Source organism: Bos indicus x Bos taurus, chromosome 18, assembly GCF_003369695.1.
Source record: "Bos indicus x Bos taurus breed Angus x Brahman F1 hybrid chromosome 18, Bos_hybrid_MaternalHap_v2.0, whole genome shotgun sequence".
NCBI lineage: Eukaryota > Metazoa > Chordata > Mammalia > Artiodactyla > Bovidae > Bos > Bos indicus x Bos taurus.
The window spans coordinates 47,805,340-47,821,282 of NC_040093.1; the positions used below are offsets into that span (position 1 = coordinate 47,805,340).

Below are 15,943 nucleotides of genomic sequence, written 5' to 3' on the forward strand. Positions count from 1 at the left end.
CACGTTTCTATACATACAGAAACATCATTTTCATTGGTTAACATCACAAATGCACCGCATCACACAACAGCATCATACCACACCCCAAAAGAAATAACACACAGGCGTCCACAGAAATACCACACGTACACACTGATGCGTGGAAATACCGCCTACTGGGGATAACACGGTTTTCAGGTGGGAGGCAGGTTAGGTTCTGCTGCAGTAACAAATATCCCCTAGCTCTGTCTTCAAGTAACAAAGATTTATTTGCTGCTCACATTACATATCCAGGCAGATGGCCTGGGAGGGACTCTGCTCACGGTAGTTAGTGACCTCAGCCCATGGCAGGTCCATCTCCTATCACGTTTGCATGGTCACTGAGGCAGGAGGGGAGGAGATGACAATTGGCAGGCCAGCTCTCAAAGCTTCACTGGGAAATGACTCACATCTCATTCACACATTGTCTTGACCAGATCCCATCACGTGCCCATGCCCAATTTCAAAGGAGCGAGGGAGGGAACCCCCAGTGTCTGTAAGAGGAGGGCTGGCTTCCTCATGCCCCCAAGGACTAGGGCACACCGAGGCCCACAGTATCTGCCTGCCCTACACACGCTGCCTGCACACTCATACAGATGGTGGTTCTGCACTCAGCAGCTACCCTCCCACCCCCACCCCAGGGGAGGGGGACAGGGCTGCGGTCACGGCAGAGTCATCATGTTGCTGGAGCTTTTCTGGGGCTGAAGGGGTGCAGCCATGCCTGTTGCAGGGTGGCCCACTTCACCACGCTGCAGCCCTTGCACTCAGCCGGGCCCGGATAGGCCTATGTGGCTCCTGACAGCCATCGCCCAGAGAAAGTGAAGATACTCCCACAGAGGGCACAAGAGGGATTCACCATCCGATAGTTAGGGTCCTGCTCCCATGGGCTGGCCCTGCACCCGGGCTGGGCAGGCAGAGCTGACAAGGCTGACCTCTGACCTTGAACTGTGCCAGATGGTTTGCTGGAAAGCCTATTTCTTTTCCGCCTTTGGGCAGCCCTTCTGAGTTCCTCTAAATCCTCTATTACTCACACAGCCTTTATCCCATCTCAGTGTGGGGGAGAATTACAGACCCAGGCCCAAAGGGGATTCTACTTCCAAATGACTACCAGCAAGGTTGCAACCCCACCCAGGGCCCCACCACTGTCTCCCCATTGATCCACAAACTGTGTACCTCTGGGCTGAGCCTGTGGGGGGACAGCTAACTGCCCCTCTTCTCATTTGACCAAGCGGGCTGGTACCAGCCCTGATCAGTGTCTGTCTGGGAAACCTTGCTTGTGCATGGGCTGAGCACCCAGCACCCTACCTCCACTTGCCTTACCTGCCTGGCCAGCTTCCAAGATGGGGCCCAGGTCCCCACACAAGTGAACCCTTTTCTGGCCTAACACATGCGTGCATGCTAAGTTGCTTCAGTCGTGCCTGACTCTTTGCAACCCTGGACTGTAGCCCGCCAGGCTCCTCTGTCCATGGGATTCTCCAGGCAAGAGTGGGTTGCCATGCCCTTCTCCAGGGGATCTTCCCCACCCAGGGATTGAACCCACGTGTCCTGCATTGGCAGGCAGATTCTTTACCACTAGCGCCACCTGGGAAGCCCCATAGCCCAACACGGCAGGCCTCTCTTAAATGCACCAGCTCATATAAACTGTGATTTACTTAAACTTCGGGCTCACTCAGCCCTCTGGTTCCCCCACACTGTCCTGAACACCAAAAGGGGGATGACTGTTTTATGCGTTGGCTTAGAGGTTTTCCCCAGAGAAACTTCCCAGTCCTGCCTTTTACGAGCTTCATCAGCATCCCTGTGCTAGAGACCAGCTTTGCGATGCAGAGATGTAGGGAGCTTTGGTTTCAAGTCTTGTCTCGCTTTGACTGCACCCACCTGGGGCTGCAGACGTCCCAGACTCCAGAATGGTTTGTGTGGGCTGGGGGTTCCCTGGGTCACCCAGTCGGTCTTTAAGGCAGATCCTCAAATGCCGAGAACCTCACTAAATTATAGCCTTAACGAGTCACTATTTTCTGCAATTAATGATTTTAATTACAGACCATTTAAATGTGGAAGTGTTGTAGTAACGCCAAATGTATGCAAATAATGGCTTTTGTTAAGTAACTCAAAGAGCAATTTTCTGGTTTTTTGAGAGGAGAATTTTTCAGGCATTGAAAATTTCATCATCATTACACTGAAGCTGGAGCTGGCAGACACATGGGTTATTTCCCTGGAGTGACATGTGGCGGTTTGGGGGTGCAACAGAAGATGGGGCCTGGTCCTTGCTGAGGCCTTGACTGGCTCCCCAGGCTGTATGTCATGTTGGTTCTATGGAGAGACCCAGGGCAGCTGATGTTTTGAGGCACAAGCAACTCTGGGCTGAGAGGTCTTGGGAAGATATGAAATCTAGAACTGTTCTCACTATTGGAGCAAAATTCCTGCTGTGCATATAGAGGTGGCTTTGGGCTCTGGAAGGCTTGGTCTGTGTCAGAATGAAATGTCTGCCTCCAAAGGGAGTGTTCTCTTGGGCTGCATTAATAGGAACACAGTTGCCAGAAAGAGGGAGGTACAAGTCCTATTTGATTCTGAGTTTACCTGGCTTTGCTCAAAGACTGAGATTAATTTAAAGGGCTTTGGACAAACCAGGGCATATTCATTGATTAGACGCATGAGAGGGAACTTACGTTGCTCTTTATTTGTTCAGAGCATGCAGGCGGAGAGGTGGAGTGTCTGTTATGTACAGACACTAGATCTAGAAACCAACAGGACAGTGGTGGTGAGACAGAGAAACACCCATAAGGCCTCCGTTCTGGAGGGGGCTGATAGACACTTTCCAACAGTGGTCAGTGACATGGAGAAAATAAAGTCAGGTTTTGGCTGGAGCATAATGGGGTATGAGATTGGTTACAGCTTGGTGAGTGTGGTAAGGAAGGGGCTACTCTCTGAGGAGGTGGCATTTGAGGTGAGGCCCGGAAGATGAGAGGGAGAGAGGGTGTGTGGAAAAGAGCCATGAATGGCAAGGCCCTGCAGCCACTGTGAGCTGGGTGTGTTGCTGGGATGACAGAAGGTGATGTGGAGCTGAAGCATAGTGGGGTGGGGGGTGGTAAAGGGAGCTGGGAGTGGAGGCCAGGTCTCAGCAAGGTTCATAGGACAGCAAAGGCATTTGAATTCGATCCCCACTGTGATGGGGAACCAGGCAGGGAAGAGATACTGTCTGATTTATATCCTGAACCCAAATTTAAGAAATTTAGCCTTTGAGAGTCACTGACTATTAAGAGACTGAAAAATCACAAGCTGGGAGAAAATATTTGCAAATCACATATATGATAAAAATACTTGTATCTGGAACATATTTTTAAAAAACTCTCAAAACTCAATAATGAGGGGGGAAATCAACAACAACAACAAAGAAAAAATTTCAGCCCTTCACCAAAGATGTAGGATGTTCAACATGGTTAGTATTTAATAACTGTGTGAGTGTTCAGTCGCTCAGTCATGTCCAACTCTTTGTGACCCTCATGGATTGTAGCCCACCAGTCTCCTCTGTCCATGGAATTTTCCAGGCAAGAATACTGGAGTGGGCAGCCATTTCCTACTCAAGGGGATCTTCCCAATCCAGGAAATGAACCTGTGTCTCTTGCGTCTCCTGCATTGGCAGGAGGATTCTTTATCTCTGCATCACCTGGGAAGCCCCGGTTAGGAATTAGGGATGAGCAAGTGAAAACCATGACATAATACCATGATACGCCTAGTAGAATGACCAAAACAAAACCAAAACTGACAAGTGCCAGCCAGGGCCTAGAGGAAGGAGCAGCCAGAACTTTCCTAAATTGCTGGGGGAATGCAAAATGGTACAGCCGTGTGGCAAAATAGTTTGTAAGTTTCTTACAAAGTTAAACATACAGTTAACCTGTGACCTAGCAAGGCTACTGCTCGGTGTTTATCCCAGAGAACTTGAAAACATACCCATCTAGAAACCTCTACATGACTGATGTGAAACTTTATTTATAATGGCCCCAAACTGGAACACCCCAATGATCCCTTCCCTGGTAAGTGAGCAGACAGGTATCTATTCATACTGTGGACTACTACTCAGCAATAAAATGCATCTGCTCTTACATATAACAACATGTATGAACTGCATGTTGAACCAGACTCAAAAGGCTCCATACTGTGTGATTCTGTATACATGATGCTGTGGAAAAAGGCAAAAATATGGGAATAGAAAACAGACCAGTAGTGGCTAGGGGCTGGGGCTGGGGGAAAGAAACGAGGAAGCCTGAACAAGGTTCATCTAAACACAAACGCACACACAAGCACGCGTGCCCCGCTCAGCCAGGCCGAGTGCTAGGCTGTGAGCATGCGGCCTGGCTTCAAGGAGCTTTCAAGGGATAATTCACCAGGACAAGGCTTGACTGGACTGCTGGGGGAGTGTGGGGACAGTTGCCTTCAAGTGTTTTAAGCTCTGCCAGAATGAGGGGTGCTCAGCATGCTTCTGGTGGCCCCCAGACTTTCGGTAGTGGGCGGAGACTCTGGATGAAGATTTTCTTCTCTGACAGTCATGATTCAGGCATCACTCTCTGGGGTTAGCTCGAGCAAGATGGGAATGAAATTGTAGAGCCGTGGGCGTGACTGTGAATGCCAAGAGCAGGAAGCGCCATTGAGTTTTCAGCGGTCCTGTTCCCAAGAACCAAGTGCCCTTGATCAAGGCAGTGACACTTGCCTCTGCATCTTGCTGGCTTGGAGCGTGTTCTCTCTCTACTGCTGACTCTCCAGGCTCCTCTACACGTGGAAGGAGGTGGTCAGCACTTCCTCCTGTCCTGTCTGCTGAGACAGACACACCTGGGTATTTCAACAGAGGGGCTTTAGTGTGCAGATTTCGTTAACACAAGTAGCCAGAAGGAACACCCAGCTAAGCCAGAAATGGTGACTGCAGCTAACAGCCAGTGTGCAGACAACAAGTTACAGATTCCTGGAGTGGAAGTCTGGTGGTTGTGCTCAGGTGTGCTGTCCAGTCCTGCTCCGGTGAACTGTGGCCCTGTGGGGCCGATGATGAGCACCAGCAGGGGAAGGGGAGCTGGGCAGGTAGACACACAGAGGCCCACGATGTGGGCAAACTGTCTACACATGGAATAAATGGAAGGTGCTGAGGCGCCTGTCAGTGGAGGTGTGCAAACAGAGCACTTGTCTCAAATGCTGCAGGTGGGCAGGCAGGGAGCACAGACTTTGTGAGAGTCGCTCTGCATTTGAAGCCTTAGAGATGGTGACTGCAGCCATGAAATTAAAAGATGCTTGCCCCTTGGAAGAAAAGCTATAACAAACCCAGCTGCTGCTGCTAAGCCGCTTCAGTCGTGTCCGACTCTGTGCGACCTCATAGACGGCAGCCCACCAGGCTCCGCCATCCCTGGGATTCTCCAGGCAAGAACACTGGAGTGGGTTGCCATTTCCTTCTCCAATGCATGAAAGGAAAAATGAGAGTGAAGTCACTCAGTTGTGTCCGACTCTTAGCAACCCCATGGACTGCAGCCCACCAGGTTCCTCCATCCATGGAATTTTCCAGGTGAGAGTACTGGAGTGGGGTGCCATTGCCTTCTCCATGACAAATCTAGACGGCATATTAAAATGCAGAGACATGACTTTACTGACAAAGGTCTGTCTAGTCACAGCTATGGTTTTTCCAGTAGTCATGTATGGATGTGAGAGTTGGACCATAAAGAAGGCTGAGCACCAAAGAATTGATGCTTTTGAACTGTGGTGTTGGAGAAGACTCTTGAGAGTCCCTTGGACTGCAAGGAGATCCAACCAGTCCATCCTAGAGGAACTCAGTCCTGAATATTCATTGGAAGGACTGATGCTGAAGCTGAAACTCCAATACTTTGGCCACCTGATGCGAAGAACTCTGACGGAAAAGACCTGATGTTGAGAAAGACTGAAGGGAGGAGGAGAAAGGGATGACAGAGGATGAGATGGTTGGATGGCATCAATGATTTCATGGACACGAGTTTGAGCAAGCTCCAGGAGTTGGTGATGGACAGGGAAACCTGCTGTGCTGCAGTCCATGGGGTCAAAAAGAGTCGGACACAGCTGAGCGACTGAACTGAACTCCGTCATTTATCAGCTGTGGGCCTCAGTTTCTTTATCTGTAAAGTGGGTATTAATAGTTCTTGCTAACTCATGGTTGTGTTGTAAAGCCCTTGGCACACCTGCCTGTTACTGTTGTCATTTACTAGTAGTATAGTTAGCATTAGCCATTTGAGGTTCAGATGACTTGGTAGGGTCCCCTCTGTTTGGGCTTTGCTGTGATTTCATGATTTCTGGCCTGAGGTGGAATAAAGTGAGACTAGATCTTTCCCTCTGTGACACCCAGCCAAGTCTCAAGGCCACGGGCACTGGGGCGTGGGAGTTGCTGGGTGCAGAGCAGGGAGGCGAGGGGGCAAGGGCACAGAGTGGGGGCCTGAGGCTGGGCCATCACTTCCCGCTTTCTACATGTTTCCAAGCGCCTTTGGCCCGGACCTTTTCTCTGGACACTTTCCTCAGCTGTGCTGGGGCTCAGTGGAGGGAGGCGTGCAGGTTTGGTTGGGGACGTGAGATAAGCCTGTAAACCACACACCCCAAAAATGTCAAGGCTGTTGGCCTTGCGTTTCCAGCCTCAGGCCTCAGCAGATGAAGGCCTGGGGCCCTGTGGGCCCTTTGCCAGGGGTGAGCTGACCTGAGGGGAGAGGTGCGCTCCGCCCGCCCAGCCCAGCTGTCTCTGATCCCCGCAGACACCTCTCTGCTCACAGACACTGGCAGAGACGGCACCTCCTTCTCGCCATCCTGAGAGCCTCACTGCATCTCAGTCTTCGTTATCACCAAGGGGGTCTGTAAGGGGGATCACCGATTCCCAGCCATACACAGCAGGCCTCTGACAGGTGGACAGGCTCCTTGCAGAACTGGCCAGGAAGTAGTTATAACAGTCGCCCCCTGGGTGGATGCCTAGTGTGGGCCAGGCCCTCTTCTAAGCATCTTGCGTGGACTGTCTTCACTGGGGTCCTTCTCCCCATTGACTGATGTGGAAACTGAGACTCCTAGAGGTTAAATGATTTGCCCAGGGTCGTTTGCCCATGGCAGAGCCACAGACAAATTGTCTTCGCCACCAAGGCAAACAGAAATCCTCCAAAGTTTAAATGAATTGCCATTTATATGAGCTAATAGATTTAAATGAGGCCTGCGGTGCTGAACTATAAAAAGCCTTGTGTCAGGGGACCCAGAAACTATTTTAGTAGTTGGGCCAAGCAGGTAGCACAAATAGCAGTAACAGGGGATGCAGAAGAACCTGCTCGTGGGTGGGCCCCAGCGGAAGCACCCCGGGGACTGTTCTGCGGAGCCAGTCCTATGTAGCCATGTTTGCAAGGCTGCAGCTTGAGGCCAAGAGCCTGCAAATTTTCTCGCAATGAGCAGTCAGCTCAGGCCAGGCTTAGGGAGAGAGGAAGAATGGGGGCCAGGTTTGGGGAGAGGAACCTCACAAGCTCTCACGCTTCCTGTGATGCATCTTCACACTCATGCAGCTTTGCCGGGTGCTGTCACAGGAGGCTGAGCCGGAGAAAGGTCTCTGATGCTGGGATGTCTGACATCCCAGACCTCTGTGGTGGGGCCAGGACTGGGGAGTGGCGGGCCTGCCCTGTGCCCTGGAATCTAGACTCTGTCACCAACAAAAGCCTGGGGCTGCAGGAAGCACATCCCAAGCTGGCCCGCAGCAGCAAAGCGGCCAGCCTGGCGTTGAGCGGGCACATTTAAAGGATTAGCTCACGCTGTTTGCTTGTGTGTGCCTAATCACGCCGCTTCCAGCTAAATGATTACAATTGATTAAAAGCAGAGCTAGGTATTCTAACTAGCAACCTGGAGCCCTTCCGACGGGGCCAGCTGGGTCCTACCAGACGGAATCCTGGTACCCAGCCAGGGGGAGGTGTCTGTGAGCCAAGGGCATGGTCTGAGCCCCAGGGGGACCCCTCCTTATGAACACTGACTTTGACCTTTTCCTTCATTCCATTTCACAGACATTTACTGAGTACCCGTTATAGTCATCATCATGGGGGCTTGGGCTGCGGCTGTGAATGGGTACATAGGTCCCTATGCTCGCGAAGCTGACGTTCTGCAAGAGATACCAATGATAAGTCAGTAAATATGTGAACAAGGTCGTTCCAGATTGCAGAATTTTGAAGACAGTAAAATACTGCTTTGGGACAGAAAGTGAAGTGTGTGTGTGTGTGTGTGTGTGTGTGTGTGTGTTGGGGCAAGGAGGAGGGACTGACGGCTGAAAAATCAGATCAGGGGTCAAGGAAGGCTGGCATATCCACTGAGTCCTGGAGGTTGAGAAGGAACCAGTCGGGGGAAGAGCTGGAGGAATATCCGGGGAAGGGAACAGCCAGTGCAAAGGCTCAGAGGCATGGACAGATTTGGGGAGTCTGAGGAACAGAGAAAAGGGCAGTCAGGCTGGAGAGGAGTAAGGCCCCCTCTTGCTTCACTCTTCTGGCCGTGCTTTTCTCAGCTTCTGTGATGCAATGCACCGCCGAGCCTTCTGCTTGAACGCCCTTCCCTTCTGAGTCTTCGGGGCCCCAGTCCAAGTGGTCCGTTCTCTGAGAAGCCATCCCTGATTCTCCCTCCTTGGACTTCTCCAACCCTGCATTTAACTCCCCGATCCCTTTGCATGTCTACACCTGACTTCCCTCTCTAATGTGAGTTTGGGGAGGGCGAAGCCTCTTTCTGCCTGCCATCCATCCATCCATCCATCCACCCACCATATGTTTCACCATATTTGTTTTTAGCTCCTGGAAAGTAGGGAACAAAGGGAAGAGAACACACATAACGAAAGGAGTAAAAGAAGAACTGCAACTGCAGATTCTAGGAGCCCATTTTTAAAATCCCTGGTCCTTATAAGATGGGTAACCAAGGAGCCAGTTTCCTTGCCTCTTTGCACTGCTGCTATCAGATCTAGCCAGATAATTATAACTAATAATAATTAAAAACTGAAAGTGCTCTAGGCATATACTTAGCATTTGACTCTTTGAGCTTTCCGCGAGCAGCAGCATCTTCCTCCTTCCTGTTTTAAAAGACGGCCCGTCTATGCCAGCCACCACTACACAGAGAGCAGGGCCTGGCTGGGCTTGGCCAGGGGAGTGAGAGGGAGGTGCCAGTGACACCCAGCCGTGGTCCCAGGCAGCGAGTGCCTGTTGCAGGCCTTGGAGCCCTTCCCGGGTTGCCCCTCCTCCGTTGTCTCCTATTGCAGACACTTGCCCCTTGCTGGCCTCAGTTGTACAGTGGTTTGTACCGTGGCCTTGTCTGTACAATGGCGTGGGACCTACTGCCTCGGGTTTTGTGAGGATGGACAGTTCTTCAGAAAAGCACTTGCTGAGCACTTAGAATATAAAGCTTCCTGTCGGTAATTACGGCACATTTAGGGTATGAGCCCTGCCTTCCCCACTAGGGCAGGAAACCAGAGCCCAGCACAGCCCGATTTCTATTCACCTTGGCGATGTGGTGCGGTGGTGCCCACAGAGCCTGGCTGCAAACCCCAGCCCCACTACCGAGTGGCCCTGTGACCCTGAGAAGTCACTGACCCTCTCTGGGCCTCAGCGAATGGGGTGGGCAATGACAGCGCCCGAAAGGCCTTCAGCCCCAGGTCTGGTCCGAGTCCAGGTTTGCTGAGCATCAGCCACGTTGTTGTCACTGTCGTGACCTGTGGGCTTCGGTTCACTCCTTCACGGCTCTTTCCTTCAGCCCGTCATGCGTGGATGCGCTCAGTGCAGCCCACGAGGTTTGCTGAGCACCTACTATGTGCCAGGTGTGTACACATTCTAGGGATACACAAAGGCCTACGTCTCTCAAGCGCTGCCCAGAGAGAAATAGGGAACTGATGAGGCCAGACGGACAGAGTACGGGATCCACATTCACGGGGTAACCTAGTGTAATATATGCACTAGAGCACGGCATCACCGCAGTCATGCCGTGTGTGAGTCTCACAGCAGGACTGCCGCGCCCTGCGGAACCCCAGCTGGCCCCACGTGACATCGCAGGAGGCCCGAGCGTGGCCCCTTCCTCTCCGTGTCTGCAGGCCTGTCTGTGTCTCTTGGTTTTTTACTCCTGGGTGGCGCAAGACCTTGCCTGCACATCGTGGTCCTCTGTCACCGCGGCCGCCCCTTGGGGTGACTGAGCCTCCTGAGGGGCCGTGTGTGCAGATCTAGGATCTGCGTCTGGAGAAAACTGAGGGGTGGGCAGTGACTCATCCTTGTCCTTCTGACGCCCGGACACAGGCCTGAGCCCCTCACTCCACCGTAGGCAAAACGAGGCAGACTACCTGAGTGTTGTCGGGGGGCCTGACTCCATCTCTTCGCACGTACAGTCTTTTGAGGCCTCTTGGTGTCCCCTCGAGTGTGGCATCTTATGACCCTCACAGCATCAAGGGGTAAACCGAGGCTCCCTTGGTCACACGGCTGCTGGAGTTGCAGGGCTGTGAACACAGGCAGGCTGGCCCTAGTGACTGTGCTCTGGGCCCCGAGGTTGGGGCAGTGCAGGCCTCTGGGTGCTGGGTGCTGGGCGTAGGTCTCACCTCCCAGGAGGCCAGAGTTCCAGAAGGTGACTCGGAGGTTGCCAGTGGGTGACTGGAGCCCGTGGATGCCTTGCTCTGGGAGGGGGTGCTGTGGTTGCCGTGGTCACTGCAAAGAGGAGCAAGGGAGCGGCAGGCCCAGGAGGAGTCAGGCTTGGCTGTGCTCGGATGCCCTCGTGGCCCCGGGGCTCTGTCTGCATGAGCGATGGAGTGTGTGGCGGCCCAGGTGGGGACTGGGCGGTGGGGGGGTGCCCCGGAGGCCTGGCTCCGGGCAGAGATGGCACTTGGAATCGGCCTCGGGCTGCCCGTCTGCCCATCGGAGCCTGTCATTCATGCCCTAGGGCGGGGGGCCAACCAACTTTCGAGGGGCACCATGCCATGGCGACAGATGGGTGTGGGGGAGCTGCCAGGAGCTGAGGCCAGCAGCCATTGTGTGTGTCGTAAGCCCAGCCCCTCACCAGCCCTCTCCCAGCCGGGACCAAATGCCTTCAGTTTCTTAGAAACAAAAATGCAAAGAACAGTGGGTGCCATGTTGGTCCAAGACCCCCAGAGGTTGGCACCGTACAGAGCCCTGCCCCCTCATTGACTTAGAGGCGCTCGACGTCCTCTAAGACACAGGGCCTGGGGCACAGGGGGCACGAATCTCAACTGCTTCTTCAAGGTCCCTGTGACCTTGGCATATGACCTCCCCTCTGAGATTCACCATCACTCACCGGACAGTGGGCCAATATGCCTCTCCTGGACCGTGAAGTCACTGCCCCACTTTGCAGATGGGAGGCTTCATACTGTGTCACAGAGCTACTAGGTGGCAGAGCAGAACCCGAGGGGCGGGGAGGAGTGGAGAAAAATAGAAACAGCAACAACCCCAGGCACTGCGGGGAGCCCTTTGCACTGATCATCCTGTTTTATCCTTAGGATGATCCTTTGAGGCCAATGCTGCTGCCCCCATTTTGCAGAGGGGAAGACTGAGGCACAGTCAGCAGTAGTGGGATTTGAACCCAGGCAGTCTGGCTGTGGCGCCTGAGTGTTGAACTGCTGCCCGAATACTGTGGGAGGCTCTCTGCCATTGCAAAGCCCCACACTTGTTAAAAATGAGGCCTGCTTTGTCTCAATACCTCGGTTTGTCCACTCTACCTGTTGGGAGTGGGCTGGCTGCCCCCTGCCAGGATGCCAGGGTCTGGGTGTCTGACGGCGGTGGGGGAGTTGTTCAGCCCCCTCCAGCGGAAAGATGAGAACTGGTGCTCTCGGCGGAAGCCTGGATTGCGCTCTTTGGTCGAGCAGGAACAATTACTAATGACATTTAGAAAGAAATTAATGATGAGAAATGCAAGTTGGCATTTCAGGAGCACCAGTCAGCAGCCGCGCGTCAGCGCTCACAGGAGAGGTGAAGGGCGGGGGCCGGGCGTGGGGGGAAAGGGAGGAGACAGCAGAAATTAATTTTGCTGTGTCAATAATGAATGTGGCCCCACTAGCTCTGCTTCTGGAGTTTAGGCAGAATCAAGCATGGACCGCCTGGGGCTCGTCCAGGGGCGCCAGGGGATTCTCTTGTGTGCTGTGATATGTAGGGGCCAGAGCTGGTGCGGGTCCAGTTCCGTTTTCCTGCTCAGCGGCATCAGGGCCAGAGCGGGGCGGGCAGGGGACAGTGAGCCGGGAGGAGGCAGCCTTAGGACCAAGCCATGTGGGCTCAGCCAGCTGCATCACTTAGCAAGCTGCTTTGCCTTTCGGTTGTGTTCATTTTTTGTTTTGTTTTTTTTGTTGTGATGCGTGGCTTGCAGGATCTTAATTTCCCAACTGGAGATTGAGCCCGGGCCCTTGGCAGTCAAAGTGTGGAGTTCTAACCACTGGACCATCAGGGAAATCCCTACTTGGCCTTTCTGAGCCCTGGTAGAATGGGGACAATGGAGACATGTGAAGATAATGTATGAAGACCAGGCAGCCCAGTTTTGGCACATAGCAGGCACTCAACATATGGTCATTGTTACCACATTCCACTGACACATTTTAAGATGCACAGCTTTTCTCATTATAACATCTCTTACATTGGAATACCTCACTCGGGTGTCATAGTGTAACTGGTCTTTTTTTTGTTTGCTTGTTGTGATATATCAAATATGGGAGCATCTTATACTCTCTGGGGTTTTAGAATAGATAAAATATGCCTTTGGTAGGAAGCATGGCAGAGGGTAAGGAGGAACCAAGATGCTGAAATTGTCTGAGAGAGGGACTGGGGTTCCCAATGGGAGCATACCAGCCCCTTCATTCTCATCAGAATGATGGAGAGGGGTCCCATCCAGCCTCCCCTCACATAAAAGGAAATGTCATTATCATGGTAACGTTGAACATTTTTACAGAGTGGAGGGTGAAAACTCATAGCCCATGGCCCTGGGATTTTGGAGACTTTAAAGGGCACAGTAAAGGACAGAAATGGTATGGACCTAACAGAAGCAGAGGATATTAAGAAGAGGTGGCAAGAATACATAGAACTATACAAAAAAGATCTTTATGACCCAGATAACCAGACGGTGTGATCACTCACCTAGAGCCAGAGATCCTGGAATGTGAAGTCAAGTGAGCCTTAGAAAGCATCACCACGAACAAAACTAGTGGAGGTGATAAAATTCCAGTTGACCTAAAAGATGATGCTGTTAAAGTGCTGCACTCAATATGCTAGCAAATTTGGAAAACTCAGCAGTGGCCATAGGACTGGAAAAGGTCAGTTTTCATTCCAATCCCAAAGAAAGGCAATGCCAAAGAATGCTCAAACTAGTGCACAATTGCATTCATCTCACATGCTAGCAAAGTAATGCTCAAAATTCTCCAAGTCAGGCTTCAACAGTACATGAACTGTGAACTTCTAGATGTGCAAACAGGATTTAGAAAAGGTAGAGAAACCAGAGATCAAATTGCCAACATCCACTGGATTATTGAAAAAGCAAGAGAGTTCCAGAAAAAGATCTACTTCTGCTTTATTGACTATACCAAAGCCTTTGACTATGTGGATCACAACAAACTGTGGAAAATTCTTCAAGAGATGGGAATACCAGACCACTTTACCTGCCTCCTGAGAAATCTGTATGCAGGTCAAGAGGCAACAGTTAGAACTGAACATGGAACAGCAGATTGGTTCCAAATAGGAAAAGGAGTATGTCAAGGCTGTATATTGTCACCCTGCCTATTTGACTTACATGCAGAGTACATCATGCTAAATGCCAGGCTGGATGAAGCACAAGCTGGAATCAAGATTTCTGGGACAAATATCAATAACCTCAGATATGCAGATGACACCACCCTTATGACAGAAAGTGAAGAGGAACTAAAGAGCCTCTTGATGAAAGTGAAAGAGGAGAGTGAAAAAGTTGGCTTAAAACTCAACATTCAGAAAACGAAGATCATGGCATCTAGTCCCATCACTTCATGGGAAATAGATGGGGAAACAATGGAAACAGTGACAGACTTTATTTTTTGGGTTCCAAAATCACTGCAGATGGTGACTGCCACCATGAAATTAAAAGACACTTGCTCCTTGGAAGAAAAGCTATGACCAGCCTAGGCAGCATATTAAAAAGCAGAGACATTACTTTGCCAACAAAGGTCTGTCTAGTCAAAGCTACGGTTTTTCCAGTGGTCATGTATGGATGTGCGAGTTGGACTGTAACGAAAGCTGAGCACCAAAGAATTGATGCTTTTGAAGTGTGGTGTTGGAGAAGACTCTTGAGAGTCCCTTGGACTGTAAGGGGATCAAAACAGTCCATCCTAAAGGAAATCAGTCCTGAATATTCATTGGAAGGACTGATGCTGACACTGAAACGCCAATCCTTTGGCCACCTGATGCAAAGAACTGACTCACTGGAAAAGACCCAGATGCTGGGAAAGATTGAAAGAGGAGGAGAAGGGAATGACAGAGGATGAGATGGTTGGATGGCATCACCAACTCAATGGACATGAGTTTGAGTAAACTCCAGGAGCTGGTGATGGACAGGGAAGCCTGGGGTGCTGCAGTCCATGGGGTCACAAAGAGTCAGACATGACTGACTGACTGAACTGAACTGAAAGGGTTGTCTATGTTTCAAAATTCAGATTTCCTATAATTACAGTGGTTAACATTAATATAGTCCTTATTACATGCCAGTCAGTGTTCTTAGCACTTCTATACATTGAGACATTGAATCCTCACAATGCCTCTATTATTAAGATAACTGAGCTGAGGCGCCGAGAAGTTAACTAACTCCGAGGCCACAGAGCTCGTCAGTGCTGGACCGAGGCCACCGGCCCCAGATTCTGTCTCTTTACTGCCACACTAAATTGCTAGATTTCTTGATTTTTCTGCAAATGAGAACTGACAGCCCCTGGACCACAGTCCTGCATGGCAACAATCAGCTGCCCTCTTTAGACACGGGAATGTGAGTTCTGGTTCAATACCACCCCCCACGTGGTCAGCCTCACCTGGTTCATTACCCACCCGGGCTCTGAGTTTGGGGCCCTGGAGCAGCACTTCACAGTTTGCAAATATCTCATTGGCGCCTCAACAGCTGGGAACCACTTGAAGCATTCTTCACTCTCACCATTTTGCAGACCTGAAAACTGAGGCTGGGAAAGGGCAATAAAGCTGGGAGAAGTGGGCCTGAGGTGGGAGAGGGGATGTCTTCCACCCACCTGCCTTTGGGTGTTTGAACAGGGAGGCAAGTGGGGCTCCCTGCTCTGCAGCTCAGTGACTGGCCCCCTCCTAAATCCAGATGTGGACACACAGGTCAGTAGCTGCACCTCTATGGCCCATCTCAGTTTCCCCATCCTTTCTGAAGCTGCCAGCTCAAAAACGTGGGCTCGTCCATGCTTTGATGTTGACAGTGATGGCAAACCCTTGTGATTAGTAGTAACTGTGATAATATTAGACATCTGTGTACCATTTCACATATTGTAAGCACTTTTCTATATATTACCTAATTTGAAACTCATAACAAGGCTATGAGGTAGATGCTGTTTGTCCCATTTTTCACATGAGTAAATAGGTGCTTAAGTGAAGTGACTTGCCTTGCGTCATATCCATATCTTAGGTGGCTAAAGCAGAGTTTGAACTCCAATCCTTCTCCCTCCTTCCCGCTTATTTGTCTCTGCCCTCCTCTTTCTCCTCCCATCCACTCATCTGCACATTTGTCCATTCATCCATCCATATATCCATGCATTTATCATTCACCCACTCATGCACCATCCATTTCTCCTTCCATCTAGCTGCACATCCGGCCGGCCAGCCATCAGTACTGAGTGCTAAGTGCTAGGAATTACACAGCTTTCATGACACGTTTCGGAGAAGGCAATGGCAACCCACTCCAGTACTCTTGCCTGGAAAATCCAATGGATGGAGGAGCC

At 51.2% G+C, this 15,943-nt stretch overlaps 1 protein-coding gene across 2 annotated transcripts in view; it reads left to right on the top strand.

The window, feature by feature from the left end:
- The window catches only part of ZNF423 (zinc finger protein 423), a 288,075-nt gene that overhangs the window by 257,115 nt on the left and 15,017 nt on the right, over positions 1 to 15,943 (top strand). The window lies entirely within an intron of this gene.